Source organism: Colias philodice, chromosome 11, assembly GCF_061535455.1.
Source record: "Colias philodice isolate Cphi_HAF_F1 chromosome 11, ilColPhil1 Martin Lab GWU primary, whole genome shotgun sequence".
In the NCBI taxonomy this organism is placed as follows: domain Eukaryota; kingdom Metazoa; phylum Arthropoda; class Insecta; order Lepidoptera; family Pieridae; genus Colias; species Colias philodice.
In genome coordinates, this window is record NC_143096.1 from 3,134,168 (window position 1) to 3,150,634 (window position 16,467).

Genomic DNA, 16,467 nt, shown 5'->3' on the forward strand with positions numbered 1-16,467 from the left:
CAAACACCAGTCACCGTCATGTTGTCCGTCAGTCACGTCGCCGGTTTGACTGAATCATTGAACACATACATCAGGTTAGTCAGTGATTAGACGTGTGTCACGCTAGAGAACATGTAGCAATTATTGACGGTAGCACGACGCTGACTGAACTGAGACGTGACGGCACCGGGTGAGTGGGGATAAAAGTATGATACATGTATGGAAAGATTATTTGACGTGCCTGACCGGTGACGTCACTGATAGATTTCGTGCCGGCGACTGTCGTGTGGGAACAGAGTCATACTAGAACTATTGATACATATTTTTTTTTAATCCTGTCCGGTGACGTGCCGTGACGGTGACTGATGTGTGTGAGTGCACCCTAGACATTGAAATACTAAATTCAATGATTATTTTTTATCTTTATTAGGTACTGAATTAACTGACCTGAGATCGTAGATCCTGAGATATTTGTGTTTAAATTCAGCTACAACATGGCCTTAACTAAGGACACGTCAATTGCATAGGTGCAAACCAAGGTGCAAACTGAATCAAACGTCTCAAATTACAGCTAGTCAGCTAGTCGTCTTTAAATATTGGTCTTACATTTGTGGATGTATATTTACCTATCCCGATATGACGGTATCTGCTTACGACGAGTTTTTCAAACAAATATGAAGTTGAACGTCTCAGATTTGCTTACTATGCAAGAGACGCGTGTCTGTTTATTCGAAGTTCTTCTGCTTAGAAGTAAGAAGTTTATAAGAATTTATAATGCATTTATAGTACTTAAATACGCGTTTAATTTTATATTATTTACTTACTTTCTACGAATTATAATTATTTTACCTTCTAAACATGTAAGTAGAGCATAATGCATATTAATTATTGTAGAGTCGTATGATATTTTGGGAGTTTGTGTACGTATGTCAACGCATAATTTTTGTCTTATATTTACCACTAACTCCTATCAATAAAAAAATAAATTAGCGAAATCGGTTCACCTATAATATTTCATACGAAATTGTGACATAAAGTCGTTTGCAACATTGTCGTTATTATTGTTCGTACCTATAACCTAAGTAGTAGGTACCTACACTGTAGTGTGGCTATATCAATGTATCAGGGAAATCATAATTCCCATCTTGTCGCGTGGATCGACTGCCTCAAGAGTAACGAACAGAGATTCCCGTGGGTATTACGCAGGGCTGTCAAAATATAGTTTTAAGCACAGGTTTTAAAGTTCCGGTGAATAGGTATGACACATAAGTGATTAAATCATCATAAGCATCGCAATAATATTCACTAAAATTATACATTTTATCAAATTCAAATGTTTAGCAAAATTTACTTCGCTTGGTAATTAACTACATTCAGCATATTTGTAATAGTACCTAGTGACTAAAATTGACAAAATACCTACCTACTTACTTTATATTGTACTAAAAAGAATAATATAATTCAAAACACACATTGAAAAAGCCAGTTAAACAGTTTTGACAACCCTAATGATACCCAAGGCCAATACACATTTGCGATGCGACACACGTCCGCCGCGACCGGTATGCGACTGGCTTTGTTCGATTACCATGCAGTACTATTATTATTGTTAACACTTAATGTTCCCAGTTTTATAATAGACTGGGCCGAATGCACCATGCTTACAAGGCAAAGTCAATGACTTATTGTTTTAAATTTAAGGTTTATTGTAGGTTGTATAAAAGTTAAAATTGCAAGTGGAATGAAATAATTCATTGAGAAATAAGGAATTACGAAAGATGCATTATATCATATAGAAATTACCTAAGAATAATCAATAATCGGACTTATTTTTAAAACTCTGCGTGCTCTACATTCTAACACATCAAGTTTTAGTATACAAAATAGTCAATTAGTAGACAAATAAAGATTTTATTTGATTCTCATAGTATTTAATTCCACATTTCCAATAAAGCAAGCGTAGCCACAGCTTCTCCTTAGTAGTCCATGTAAGATCAAACAAAAGAAACCAAAAAAGTGTGTAACATTTCTTGAACGTTCATCTGTCTTCGTTTGTACCAGATCTAAAACAAAACCCTAATGAATTCCTGCTATCGCTTCAATGGTTCATTCAGCGTCAATTTAATTAAATCTAACGTTTCAAAGACGTAAATGTGTTTTAAAAGCCCATTTTAATTGATCTGTCTGGTGACAAATTATTTCCATATTGCTTACTGGTGATCAATCATTCGGGTCGCGGTCGGATAGTGAATGCTTGCAATTAGGCGCCATATTGCATACCTACTTATTGCTTTAATATTCATATACATATAAACTCAAATACTACCTACCTAGGGCATGCACCCGGGTTTACCCGGTTCCGAAAAACCCGGGTAAACCCGGGTTTTTTGATGATCTTGAGAACCGGGTCTGAATTGTATGAAACCCGGTTCTCCCGGTTCCGACCAAAATATTAAAATATGATGTATTATTTATATTTTGCTGCATTATTTTAACAAATTTATTCTAACTGGCACTCACGTGCATCGCGAATTTTCGTGCCACGCCTCAAGCGTGGCTCTGATTGGTTGTCTAACCTTAGATCCTTAGATGTATTACCACAGAATACATAATAGTAGCTAAACGCTACAGAACGGACACTCTCCGCCTCCCACCAAAATTAAACTTACCTCACCCCCGCGCGATCAGACATAAAATGGGCCATATTTTTCGGCAAGGACGATACGCAACGAAGATTGACAACATTAATCAAATTGACTTAAAGTAATTTTATTATTTTGGATTTGTGATTATCGTTTTTCGTAGAAAATGGTTAGATATTGTGCTGTTTACGGATGTATTTCATCAGAAAAACGCGAATTTTTTTTTACGCTAGTCACAAATGTGCCAACCATTAAGCGTTAACACACACATTTGCAGTCTCTACAGTGTGACTGTCAAAACGATCATTTTGTATGGAGTGTCCGGGGTGTGGTATTACCAAAAAAAATGTGTGTGTGTGTGTACTAGTGTACACACGTAAGAAGTGAAACTTCTCTATGACCTTATTTTTCAAAAAATAATTTACTACATATATGGATAATGGAACTTTACAGAAATACGTCGAATCACGCGTGCGGTAGGGATAAGAAAAAGATGGCGCGTAACGGAAAAATGTCACGCGTAACGAAAAAATGTTACACTAAATTTTTTTCCAACCCCGATAAAGAAGTTTCACTTCAAAAAAAAATTAGTCTTCGAAAATGACAAAAATTAGGCTACTGAAATATTTTGATTAGATTTGTCGTGAATTTGAAAAACTGTTGATTTTACTGTTTCATATAATGATCCAGTCATGTTTTTGTTTTTGGTATCAAGCTGAAATTTATATCGAATACTCAAGTCTTCGGTCCCTTGATGCTGTGAAAAAGTCAAACTCACAAGCCAACGCATCAAAAGATACAGCCGTAAATGCTGAAAATTTTCGCAAATTTCGTCATTCGCATGGGACTCTAAACCTACAGGATACTTTCATACTCTCACACAGAGCCTTTAAATTTGGTAAAAGTAACACGTCGGACGTCTTATGCCACGCACAGATAAAGGAAAAATTGCTAGAAACATAAATTTTAAAGTTACAACATTATAAAAAATAGGTTTGTTCGGAGCCCTCGGAGCGCGAGTCCGACTCGCACTTGGTTTTTGCTTTACAGTTTGCAGTTAATGAATAAGGTTTAAGTTTATATGTGATATTATGATAACAAGGTACTTTTATAAGACTGATAAATAAAGAGAAGTATTGAAATTTTGTTCCTTTATTAATTTAATAAAATAAGACACAAGCCGCGTAAAATAAAAAGCCCATCAGGTACTTTTACAGTTACTTTTGTTTAATATCGTATTTTTTTCCGAGGTATTATAAAAGAACCGGGTAACCCGGTTCTACCCGGTTCTGAGCTCGATTTGGAACCGGGTTTCAGAAACTTGGAACCGGACTCGGTTCTGCATGCCCTATACCTACCTACTGAAATGAGAGTAAGAATAAAGATTCAATAGTTGTACGTATTGACTTAAAAATTAAAAAATAATAACGACTTTCTAAATCCTTGGTTATAAGCCCATATCATGTATTGTCTACATAAAACTATCAACGATCATTACATTTCAGTAATTCCACTCGTAATTTCCACTAATAAAAATACACCACTACTTTTTAATTAGTACAAAAAAATTTTACGGGGCGTTAAATATCTTTAACCAATCATATTTGTGTAAGTAATAATTAAATCACTAACAAACAGAAATGTCCCAAAATTGTCCACATAAATATGTAAAAATTGTTAACCGTATAATTTAATCAATAACCATATACAATCTAATTATTTTTACCCACACATGGAAAATAAAAGCACTGAAAGCTTTAACAAAATAATACGTATGTTAAATAGTCATTTATATCGAAAAATCGTTAACAATGAAAATACCTATTGATCGTAGGTTCGTTAGGGTATTTTGTTAACTGCAGCGTAAAAGCACTTTTCAATAAAAAATTACAGCAAATTTTTCTACAGTATTTTTCATGTTCATGCAATTATATGAAAAAACGAAAGGCAAAATACTCCTCATTCAATTAATAGCATGCAAATCCATTAAGTTTTCGATCATTTATAACCCCGACGTATCTTGGCGTATTAGGAATTTTAATTTGGGGATTTTCCCTGTTAGGGTGGTCAAAACTTACAAACAATTTCTACCTTTATAACTACAAACAACGTATACAATAACTGCTTAATTATGGACTAATTCATAGCTTTATTAAAAGTAACGTAATTTTTATTAATCGAAACGGACCGGTAAAATCTTATACAACCTATTATTAGAATTTGAATGAAATCAATAATATTTAATTTGATAAAGAGTACCAATATAACTTCAAGATAATTTAAAACAGGTATTTACTTTTATAAAAGCCTGAGAATCCAACGAGAATCTACATATAAATTAAGTTAATTATGATTTGATTACACTTTCTTGTCTCATCCTAATTAAAAATACACAGCAATAGAAAGATTAAACAAATTCTAGAGCTACAAAAATTAAACAAACATTATACAGCAATATATATACAATTTAAAAAATTATATAAAGAAAGTCTTGTACCAAAACACATAGAAAGATTGGAAACATTCATTACACACAATAAAAATGTTAAGCAAATTCTATCGCGCCAGTCTTGTACCACAATACATACATACTACATAGTATCTTGTATAAATAGAATAAATGAATCCTGCTACTACGTACCACCCCTTGTGACTCATGCTCACAGTGCAGACACGTATTTCAATGGAAAACCACGCTGTAGCCAGAAGCCAACTTCGGGACGCTTTTTATTTTTCGACAGCGTAGGGTTAACTTACCGTGGATGATTTCCAGCTATTGTTCTGTAAAGAAAACGTGATGTTAGATGTGTTTTATGCAGTTGTTTTATATGTTAGTGGTAGTTATTTTAGATTTTATCAACTTTAAATAAATAAGGGATTCATTGGAGAAATTAATTACAAGGAGAACAAATATCATAATACATGCTAAAGTAATGAATAAATTATAGAGCTACGGCTGTTATTCATGTCTATCAGTCACTGTAATATAATCTAGTAAAACAAGATGACATGTTTATCAGAATTAATTTAAAAATACATTTTGCTTTTCTATTAACCTACTACTTTATAATAAGCTACTTTGTATGCATAGTTAACCGACTTAAAAAAAGGAGGTTATATACCTTAACAAAGTATTTAGAAGCCGGAAAAACAACTTAGTACTAAAAAAATCCGCCTTAAAGTAACATTGACTATTATATGAACACTTAGTATGAACATAATAAACCAATACTCGATAGAATAGTTAAATCATTAATAACATAACAAACGCGAGTTAAAAATCTCAACACGGGGGGTCCATTATCAAAGTGCACGCTAACTATAAAAGTAAACACGTCTGACGAATTGATACGAAGGGGAAAGAATAATGAACAGAAGCTTAGAATATACCTACGAGCTTAGAATATATTATGGACTGATAAATTGATAATATAGTTAGAGGATAGGTACGTAGCTATTAACCAAACTACTGATTTCTATTATTTTCATATTTCTTTCTTTATGTTAATGAAATTATAGAAACTATGAAAGCGATAAAACATGAAAGCATTATTAATAAATTGTCTCATTATAATTTTCATATCAACTAACAAGTTAATAATGCTAAATAAGTAGCAAGTTTTTTGGCTGTAACTTTTTTTTATTTCTTTTACGTTTCTTTTAATTACAGTTTATTTTTCACAGATTAAACAATAGGTACCCATTTACAATAAATATAACTTCATAAATAAACCAATTAGGAACAGTTCTCCAGAGACGTGTATTCAAAGCTTGCTTTAGCCAAACATTTTACATGGAGTGAATCAAAATATTTGTCCATAGCCCGTTTCTACCCTAATGCGTAGAGTTTGTAAGGATTCAAAGAAATTAGTCTCTCTGAAATTAACCCTCCGTCCAGAATTCTCCCCAGTTACTCTAACAAGGGTTAGGGAAGATGTAGTCAACCTTTTTTCGCTAGTTTTCTAAAGTACGTACATTTCCTGAATGTTAATGAATTGGCCTGCCTAATTGTATGACTAGTCGTAAACGTACAATACTTTTGTTTTATAAAGAAAACTGATGGTAAGTATATTATTATAATATAGATACTAGCTTTCCACCCGCGGCTTCACCCGCGTTTTCAAAGAAAAATTCGCAAGGTTCCCGTTCCCGTGGGATTTCCGAGATAAAACCTATCCTATGTGTTTATCCAAGTTACCCTCTATATGTGTGCTAAATTTCATTGAAATCGGTTCAGTAGTATTTGCGTGAAAGAGTAACAAACACACACACATCTTCACAAACTTTCGCATTTATAATATTCGTAGGATAATATGTCTATGTTTGTTTAGCACTATTAGATAGTTTTAGGTGATTATTTCATAGATAAAAGGTGTAAGAGCTTTGACATTTTGTAGAGCACAATCATTTCTGTTACTAATTATAAAAGTGTAATTGGAATAGATTAAATCGATCGACCACTGTTGATAGCATCAGTAAATTTCTACGTCTAGACTCTAGACTAGCGTACAAAACAGTCACTTTGTAGGTATTTATATTTTACCACGTTGGTAAGTAATAATTTTTCATAACGTATCCAAAGGTAGAACATCCCCGCATTTTATACATAACACTATAATCCGCGGAATTATACATTAGCCATGCTCGTTTAATATCAACCCCTTACACATAGAAATATGAAAATACGCTGTCAACTTTTTTATATGGCGGGAACTCGAGTTAATGATTCTGTACATTTTATTGTTATATTTTTGTTTTGTCGAGTACCACTTAATTTGAATGGTTGCGAAAAGAACATCCTTAATTAAGAAGAAAAATGAATGGTTTATGAAAACCGAAGTATAACCTAATTTAACGAAAAAATCTGTTGCTAATAACAAATCATGGTATCCATAAATCTCCTCTCATCTTATTAAAAATAACGTAAAAGAAAAAGCGCTAGAACCTATAAATCGCTTTAGCATAACATCGCATTTTACTTACCAAAAACAAGAACAAAAGAGGCTTTATATCAAAAATGCAGAGCATTATATTCTGTACACACCTTGTAGCTTTATCTCCATTAAAAAGTTAAAAAATCCTTGAAATGTGCAGAAAATTCACTCTGTAGCACATGATTCATGTTATCTTACATGCCGCTACCCGTGGAGCGAACAAAAACAGAAAGTTGTCTGAAAAACAGCTCGTTTTACTTGTAAAGTTTTTCCGGCGTACGACAGAATTATGAGTTGAAGTTTGTGCGGCAACAATATTTACAGCTATGTTAATTGAAACTATATATTGGTTTGATTTGTTTGGCATTTTGGAATACTACAAAATACAATAACTATTTAATGTATTTGATTTGAAACTTTTAAACGGAATAAGTTATTACAAATATATCAATTTGATTTTTAAATAGCAGTGATTGTTTTATATATTCCTTTTTTAAATACCTAATTAGAACACAACTATCTAGAATCACATGAGTAGAAAGACGCTAGAATACCAACTATTTGATGAGACAAAAAACGTGTTTAAATTCCGAATGTCGATTAACTGTTTAGATGTTGTTTTTTTTATATTTTTAGTTTTGTTTTTATTAATAGTTACCTTAAAAATAATTCCAGAGATTTAATAAAGTCACCCTTATACAAAATAGATTATAAAATTATCACAAAATGCGTGGAAAAATAGCCTTATTCAAATCGATATTTTCGCCCTTCATAAACTCTGTAGCAAATGGAACGGAAGTTAAAAGTTTTCTCAAGTAAAGTCTCCATCAAAGTTATAAAGACGTCAACTTATGATCATTTACTGAAGATTTTCTATAGCAACGATAAACTCTTATAAAATATTTACGTGAACGACTCTTGCACGTTCGAGAGATTGAGCTGAAATAAGTTTAAAAAAATTACTTGGATACGGTAAGAGATTTTTATAGAATCTTAGATAATTCTTTAGTAACTAAGTGATAAAAATGGCGTAAATTTGTTTTCAATCGTTCTATTATACAGATAAATAATAATGTGTCTCAAAAAAAAAAAAACTTGTTTTACATATGTAATTTGAAAAAAAAACCGTAAACAAAGAAAGGTTCGCCCAGAACCTTTCTTTGTAAACAAGTTTGTCAAACAATCTTTATTGCGAAGATGCTCTTTTCCAAAACTATTTTCTCGGCATATTAAATACAGATTCTATATCAGTAAGTAATTATTTTACTTTTGTTTCATAAATTAACTCAAATATTATAGAAGTAAAAATCTGTAGCCAGATAATAAAACACGATATATGAACTTGTTCAAATGCAATTTGTAACTTTCTCCGTACACACATACATATTGTGTTTTATATCGAGAAAATATACTTTTATGTTTGCCTCGTTTATAGCTAATTCAATTACTTAGAATTTATAAGGCAATTCTATCACCAAACGTAGAATGATTTGTTATTTTATGCAACAACAAATCAACGCAATTGACATTTAGATGTTATTTGCATAAGGATAAAACATTTGTACTTGTATATATTAGCATATTCAACTTTTATACTACCTACTTCAAATAATATGTAGGTAGGTAGGTAATCAATATTCAACAACTAAACGAAAAATTACTTTGGTATATTTTTTTAATTTCTTTGTAATGGATAAACTCGGAAATGGTAATCGATTTTGAAAAGAAGAAAGCTTTGTTTCCCCAGTAGATCAACCTTCCTTAATTTTATTTAAACTTTTTAATTTTTATCGAAGTTGGGTGAGTATGAAAGGTAAGCATTCCTTTAGAAAGACATGTTAAATTTGGGTAAGTAGCCGTTTTCTACACCAATTTAAAAATAAAAACATGGAAATCGAGCTTAACTCATTTTTACTGTTAAACTCAAAGGAAATAAATTACTGCATACTACTCTCCCATTACTAGTTAATTACTAAAAGATTAGAAAACTTCCCAGAACACGACGGTATTCAACAACCTACGCAAAGTTCTCGCGATCAAAAACCCGTCGTCGAATAAGAAATACCTTCACATAGTTTTACGTTAGTCATGACTCATCAAATGATATCTAATGTTGTCTGTGTATAACAAATAATTGTATTGTGAATGGGGACAATAAACCCGCGATTTCTAATGATTTAAAGAGAATTTAATAGTGACTTTTATTTAGGTGGTGATGTGCAAGTTACTTTTTCTTGTCGGAGTTTTCTTATGTAATAAATGTTTATTTAATTGGACATTAACATCATTATCATATTATAAAGACTAACCTGTAATAAAAACGTCTTAAAAATCATAATTTAGTAAGAAGCAATATAGTAGCTCTAGCTTTTACATAAAAATCAAAATACTAATAAAATTTAGGTAGAGAAACCGTTTAAATGTTTAATTGGCTTTATAAGTAGGCCCAATTATAAGATCATTACAGTAAAATATATAAATTAATTAAATTAATGTTATAGATGTTACCTTAGGTTGTTACTATGTAGGTATTTGTTTTTAGTTCATACATTTTTTGTTCAAACCTTGGTTCAAACAAAGGAGGCAAACAAAAAACGGTAACACACGTCACAATAACGTAAAACCGCTTTAGAAGTTACAAGTTACAACTAAATACAACGGACTAAACTCTTGTTTCCGAACTGAACAGAGTAAGCGATAAAACTTTCAAAGCACTCCGGTTGCATTCCGATCGAGGAAACATAGGTCGTTGGTCTCTCGTTTGCAATCGAATATAGTATTTAAGGCTACTACGTCATACAGTAGTAGAAAGAATAATGAATGAAATAGTAAGTACCTCGTACCAGCAACGTAGAACTATCTAATATTGATTTTTGTTAGTTACGCGCCAAAATCGAATGTAGGATACTCATTTCACTTACCTTTTCCTTACTTACTACCATTTATGACGATGCAGATGGCTGTGTATTTGGTTTTGAATACTCACTACTATAAATTTATAAAGAATTGAAAAAATTCGATCACGAGGCGGGACTCGAACCCGCATCCTTTCGCGCCATTCCGGGGCGGATGGCTAACCAACTCAGCCACTCGTGACCCTCACTACTATATGTACCTATCTACGTGTATTACCTATGTAGCTTCAAATGAAAAATTAACTACATTCATTTGAATTGATGTTTCACTTAGTTATCACGCTGCGCTTCTCTAACGGTATTGGCACAGATGATATGTATTAGTATTCTGTATAACTGGTTTTGTATACTTGCTACTATATTACAATTGAGAAATAAGCTATGTCACTTTGAATGATATTATTTATGGGATCAATGGAACGATTAAGAACAGGTTTATATTATTATTAGATGTAAGATTAGAAGTGTGAGTCGAGTGTGTTACAACTTTAAAGATATTATAAATTCTAAACAGATACATGTCTTTAAAAATATTTCATGTTGCCTGAATCACGACTAAAGACTAGTTAATATATTACTTCAAAAACTTTTATTTTATTTGCTGATTGCCCTAGCATACGTGATCGAAATAAAAATTCATGTAATGACTGCGCGACTGTGGCTCCCCTACGAAAAGTTGATAATTTGATGCGGTACTAAAAAGCATTGATGTAAATATGTATATTATACATATAGCACTGAAGTTGGAATATCGCGGAAATTTAATGGTTAAGTGACGACAAAACTTAGACACTAATTCGTTAATTACTATACACTTGGGAGGAACCTTTTCCTAACTGAAGGTCAATGTTCAAATACTACCATCTTAATATGTATATATGTATAAATCTCGTGTCACAATGTTTGTCCTCAATGGACTCCTAAACCACTTAACCGATTATAATAAATTTCGCACACCATGTGCAGTTCGATCCAACTTGAGAGATAGGATAGGTTTTATCCCGGAAATCCCACGGGAAAGGGAACTATGCGGGGTTTTCTCTGAAAACGCGGGCGAAGCCGCGGGCGGAAAGCTAGTATACCTATAAAATGTAGTATCATGTTTATAAAGGAAGGCTTATGTAGGCTTATAAAAACTTTTTACTTGTTATTTTACTTTCCAGTAATACCTATTTTAATGTACTTTATAGCATAACTAGCGACTCGCCCCGGCTTCGCACGGGGGCAATGCTGATACTAAATATACTACAGAAAAACGTTGTATATAAAAACATAGCGGCCCGCTCCGGCTTCGCACGGGTATAAAATACATATATAGCCGGGCGGCCGGCCGGTGCCGCCCGCGCCGCAAACGCTACGTCCCGCAATTTTTAAATCTGTAATATCTTCGAAAATCATACGGTGTAAAGGGCCATATAGATCTATATTAAATGAACAATGTATTCAAGGTATTTAATTGGTTAAGGATTAATGCTGTATTGGTTAAAATCGTTTCGAAAATTAGCCATTAGGTATTTGTCGTAAAAAGTAAATGACAAAAAAAGTTATTGTGGGTTATCCATAAGAGATAGACATAATATACCACCGGGGACTTTTCTGTAGACCTTTTCAATGTGTATTAATACTGTAAGCGGAAAAAATGTAATTTTTTACGACATCACATTAGAAACTTCAAAAATAACAGTTTTTCTCCACTATTTGATGGATGTTTTTATACATAAAAACCTTCCTCTTGAATCACTCTGTCTATTAAAAAAAACCGCATCAAAATCCGTTGCGTAGTTTTAAAGATTTAAGCGTACAAAGGGACATAGGGAAATAGGGACATAGGGACAGAGAAAGCGACTTTGTTTTATACTATGTAGTGATAGTGATGATGATAGCAGTGACGGATTAAGCTAGCGCGGGGCCTGTAGCAAATTCTGTCAAGAGGCCCTTCGTTTGCTATAGTTTCTCAAGTTAAAGGGTATTAAATAAAACAAAACTATTACAAATAAACCTGCCAACCTAGCCGTTTGTCCCGGTAAATATTAGAAAACTAGCTGTTGCCCGCGACTTCGTCCGCGATTCGGTCGTTTTTCGTCATTCGTCGTTTAAAAAAAATACGTGACACTTTATTTTTGAATGTTCTTAATTGTCTCTTATAAAATTTAACTACATTAAAATTGAATACTCTGATAAGAAAATCTTAAAATCATCGAAAATCATAGACATCGAATATCTGAAGAAAACATGAATGAATGTGATTTAAATTCTACATTTCTTAGTAATTAAAATAATAATCTAAATTAAATGTAGATTAACAGTTTGAGCGCACCATTATAGAATATGTACCTAAGTAATAAATTACGTTAGTTTACATTGTAACTTTACTAAAAACACGATGACTTTCTTTCGCGCTCGGTACCACAAACTAAACATGTTTGTGGTACGTGGCCCGCGTCACTTTACCCCCCACGAGTTCCCCTCCGTTGCTATGCGAAAATACATTCGTCGCCCTACTGTAGGAAAAATTGTAATACTGCGGCCTGGGCGTTATAACACGCTCAGGGAATTCCTGAGTGCTGATAGACTTCCGTCTATCGGCATTTATACCAATTTTATATTAATATCACCATCTTGAGGAAAAGCTTCTAATGTCGATTTAAAACGCATATATACGGATTAACCTGATGAATTAACATGTTCTAAAATTGTGAAATGAGTTCAGTTTTAAATTCGAGAAATATTGATTTCTTGTATTCGATTATTCGTCGTAGTCGAATACAAAATATATTTAAAGAAACTTAGGTTGGCCTTCAGGCAAAAGGGATCCTATCAAATGATAAACTTGACCTTGTATCTTAAAAGTAAGAATGAAAGGAGCATCTAATAATTGTTGAGCACCAAAGGATCATTTAAAACGCAATACTATAAGAGCTAATATTGTCTAAGAACTGTTTAGATTGCACATGTTCCTCTAAAACTTAAAAGTAGTGATTTCAAAGGTTCCGGCGTATCTTCAAACGAAAGCCGACTCCTTACTCCACTTTAAAGCATTACAAAAAGAACATACTACGTTAATATCGCCTATACAGAAGATGATCTGTAATCAATTGTGAGGTTATAAGCAAACCCACTTTTATATTATTTTGTCGGACCACACCACCGAATTTGTAGATTAATCTTCTATGTTTACCTCTAAGTCATTAAGACTATGTCGAAATCTGTTTGCAATAAGACGGGCCTCTCGCTATTCGTCCGTTTAAAGAGACCAATAGTTTCAATTCTTAATCTTACATTAAACAAACTTATTAATCGTTCTTGTCTCAAATAATGGTAATATTCGCGTCCCTACTCTAGTCATTGCTTATGCTCATGTTCATCTTCGAGAGATCGAATAATATTATGGTGCACCCTATTATTTGTCAAACGGTCTTCATATTGAGTAAAAGTTTCAGAATTCTCGAGATAAAATATGACGATCGTGATCAGCTGTGAGACGTAATTCCCTCTCAGTGAGGGTTTCGGTCTCACGGGATAGTACAATATGCCATTTGCGATCAGCTGTGAGACGTTATATATACCCTCAGTGAAGGTTTCGGTCTCACAGGATAGTACATGCCGTTCGCGGTCAGCTGTGAGCCGCAATTCTCGTTGTGAAGCGGTTTCAGGTTCGGCATACCGCATAACACATGTTGTTTTCGGTCAATAGTAAGCCTCTTATCTCTAACGATCCTTGAGAACTCTTATTTCTCATTTTCTTAACTTTGCTCGAATTTCGATATATAAAGATTTTTTAGGTGGCACTGATGCGGGTGAATAAAAATTAAAACGGACTAAGAGTGTTATAATCTCAATCATCATCATCAATACATATAATAAAATTGTGGAAAAGTGATGTCTGTACAATTAAAATATGTAGAAAAAAATTAGCAGGTGTTATTATTATCGAGAAATCGAGAGAAACCATTTTTTTCTCTTAAAAGCTCCCCCCCTCCCACTTCCCGAACTCCGATTGACCGTAATTTATTTTTCCTTACATTTTTATCATATCCTTTTCTAATGGGTTTCATCCTAGTGCGATTTTTTTTTGTTTCAAAAATTATATACCCTGGTGTATAGGTAAATTTTCCACATAAAATGTCCTTTAAATTATGTCGTATTATATTTTTAACCCCCGACGCAAAAAGACTGGTGTTATGTGTTTGACCGCTATGTATTTCTGTGTGTGTGTGTGTCTGTCTATGGCACCGTAGCTGGCTAACAGGTAAACCGAATGAGATGCGGTTTTTTTTGTTAGGCAGAATATTTTCCGACGCTGGTTCTTAGATAAAGTGTATCAAAATTGGTTCATCCACTTATTATACCTACATAGGGGTAAAAGTGGGAATGAAAAAAATGAAAGTTATAATTTATTTTTAAAGATCGTCGGGAAGTTTATGAAATTATTTATTCCTTTTTCTATACACTTTTCTTCGTCTAAACGGTTTAGTTACGTGCTCTCTCTCTCTTCAGCCTTTAGTTACGTGCGTGAGACAGGAAAGATCTAATTTGGATTTGTTTCTGGATTTGATAAAAACTGAGTATCGATTAAGCTGATCAGTGGCTACTGGCTACACCAAAGATTATTAAAAACATCCGTTTAAGAAAGGAAGGAAATAGAATTTGCTCCTCTCCCCCCCCCCTGGTTCCTAAAAAATAATATGACATAATTTAAAAGAAATTTTACGTAGAATTAGTTAGGCATTTCTTTTTTGATTTTCGATATTATATATACTAATCATAATTTTTAATTACAATAATATGTAGTAACTATTTGGTATAGGTTAGGCATTTCATTTCTTGATTTTCTTTAATAATTTGGTACGTAAGTTTTTTAGCTCAGTTTAGTAAGAAATTTTAATAACAATTCTTTTAATTATTTATGGTAGTACAACAGTACAGTATGGTTGTACGTATTTACTCAATAATTGTATGTTAAGTAGTAATTCAGCATGGGCGTAGCCACGGTGGGGCTGGGTGGGGCGCTTACCCTGGCTTTGATCTGGTAGGTACTAATTGTGAAGGGGAGTGGGCGTGGGCGTGGGATTGGGACTGAACGTGGCATATGGCGTGGGAGTGCGAGTGGGCGCGGGAGTGGGAGCATGAAAATAAAAATTATTTTTTATTGTTGCCCCACCCTGAGCCCATGGTCATAGGTCCCATAGTCACTATTCCACGCGAACGAAGTCGCGGGGACAGCTAGTAGACAAATATAATCAGAAAGCTTTGAACTCCTAAGCTCAACCATAAAAGATAGACATTTATGATGTCGGGAGATATTTTTTATATAATATGGAGAACATTTCTTTCATACTTGATTTCTGTGTAGCTTTAACCATTAAGATACACGCATTAAGAACGCACACGCGACGAAAGCTTAAAAATGGAGTTGCTGCTCTGCTCACGAATATGAAAAATAATTGTACCAAGTTTCGTTTAAATCCGTCGAGTAGTTTTTGTTTCTATAACGGTTATACAGACAGACAGACGGACAAACATTTTTGACGTCGATGTCGATCTCTAATCACCTCGTGATAGTTATTTAGGAAATATATTTCATGTGCAGAATTGACCTCTACAGATTTAATATAAGTAGGTATACATATATTTAGATTCCAATTTCCATCAGACAACGCAGGTTACTCTCGTTTCCGTAAGTTGAGGCGGCTACATATTCGGTCCTAATAACATGACTTTTTGTGAACGAAACGACAGCGCGGTTTAAGAAAAAAGGAAATATTTTTAACTTTGAAAAAATATTATGATTTACACTATTAATACTATTTTAACATTAACACAAAATATAAGACTGTGAGTGTGTAAAAATAAATCCAGCTAGTTTCACATCACACTTATGTTTATAATTAGGTAAACGACATGAAAATATATTAATTACCAAGCAATAATCATACAGATAAATACTGAACAAAAGTATTAACAGTCAAAGTATATTTTTACTAACAACATGTAAAT

The 16,467-nt window shown here is 33.2% G+C and overlaps 1 protein-coding gene across 7 annotated transcripts in view; it reads right to left on the reverse strand.

The window, feature by feature from the left end:
- Nucleotides 1–16,467, reverse strand: part of stan (Protocadherin-like wing polarity protein stan) — a 145,231-nt gene that overhangs the window by 93,696 nt on the left and 35,068 nt on the right. For all 7 annotated transcript variants that reach the window (XM_089700548.1, XM_089700549.1, XM_089700546.1 and 4 more), the window contains exon 2: nucleotides 5,379–5,402. The gene's annotated coding sequence lies outside the window, so the exon portion shown is untranslated. The remainder of the gene's footprint in view (nucleotides 1–5,378; nucleotides 5,403–16,467) is intronic.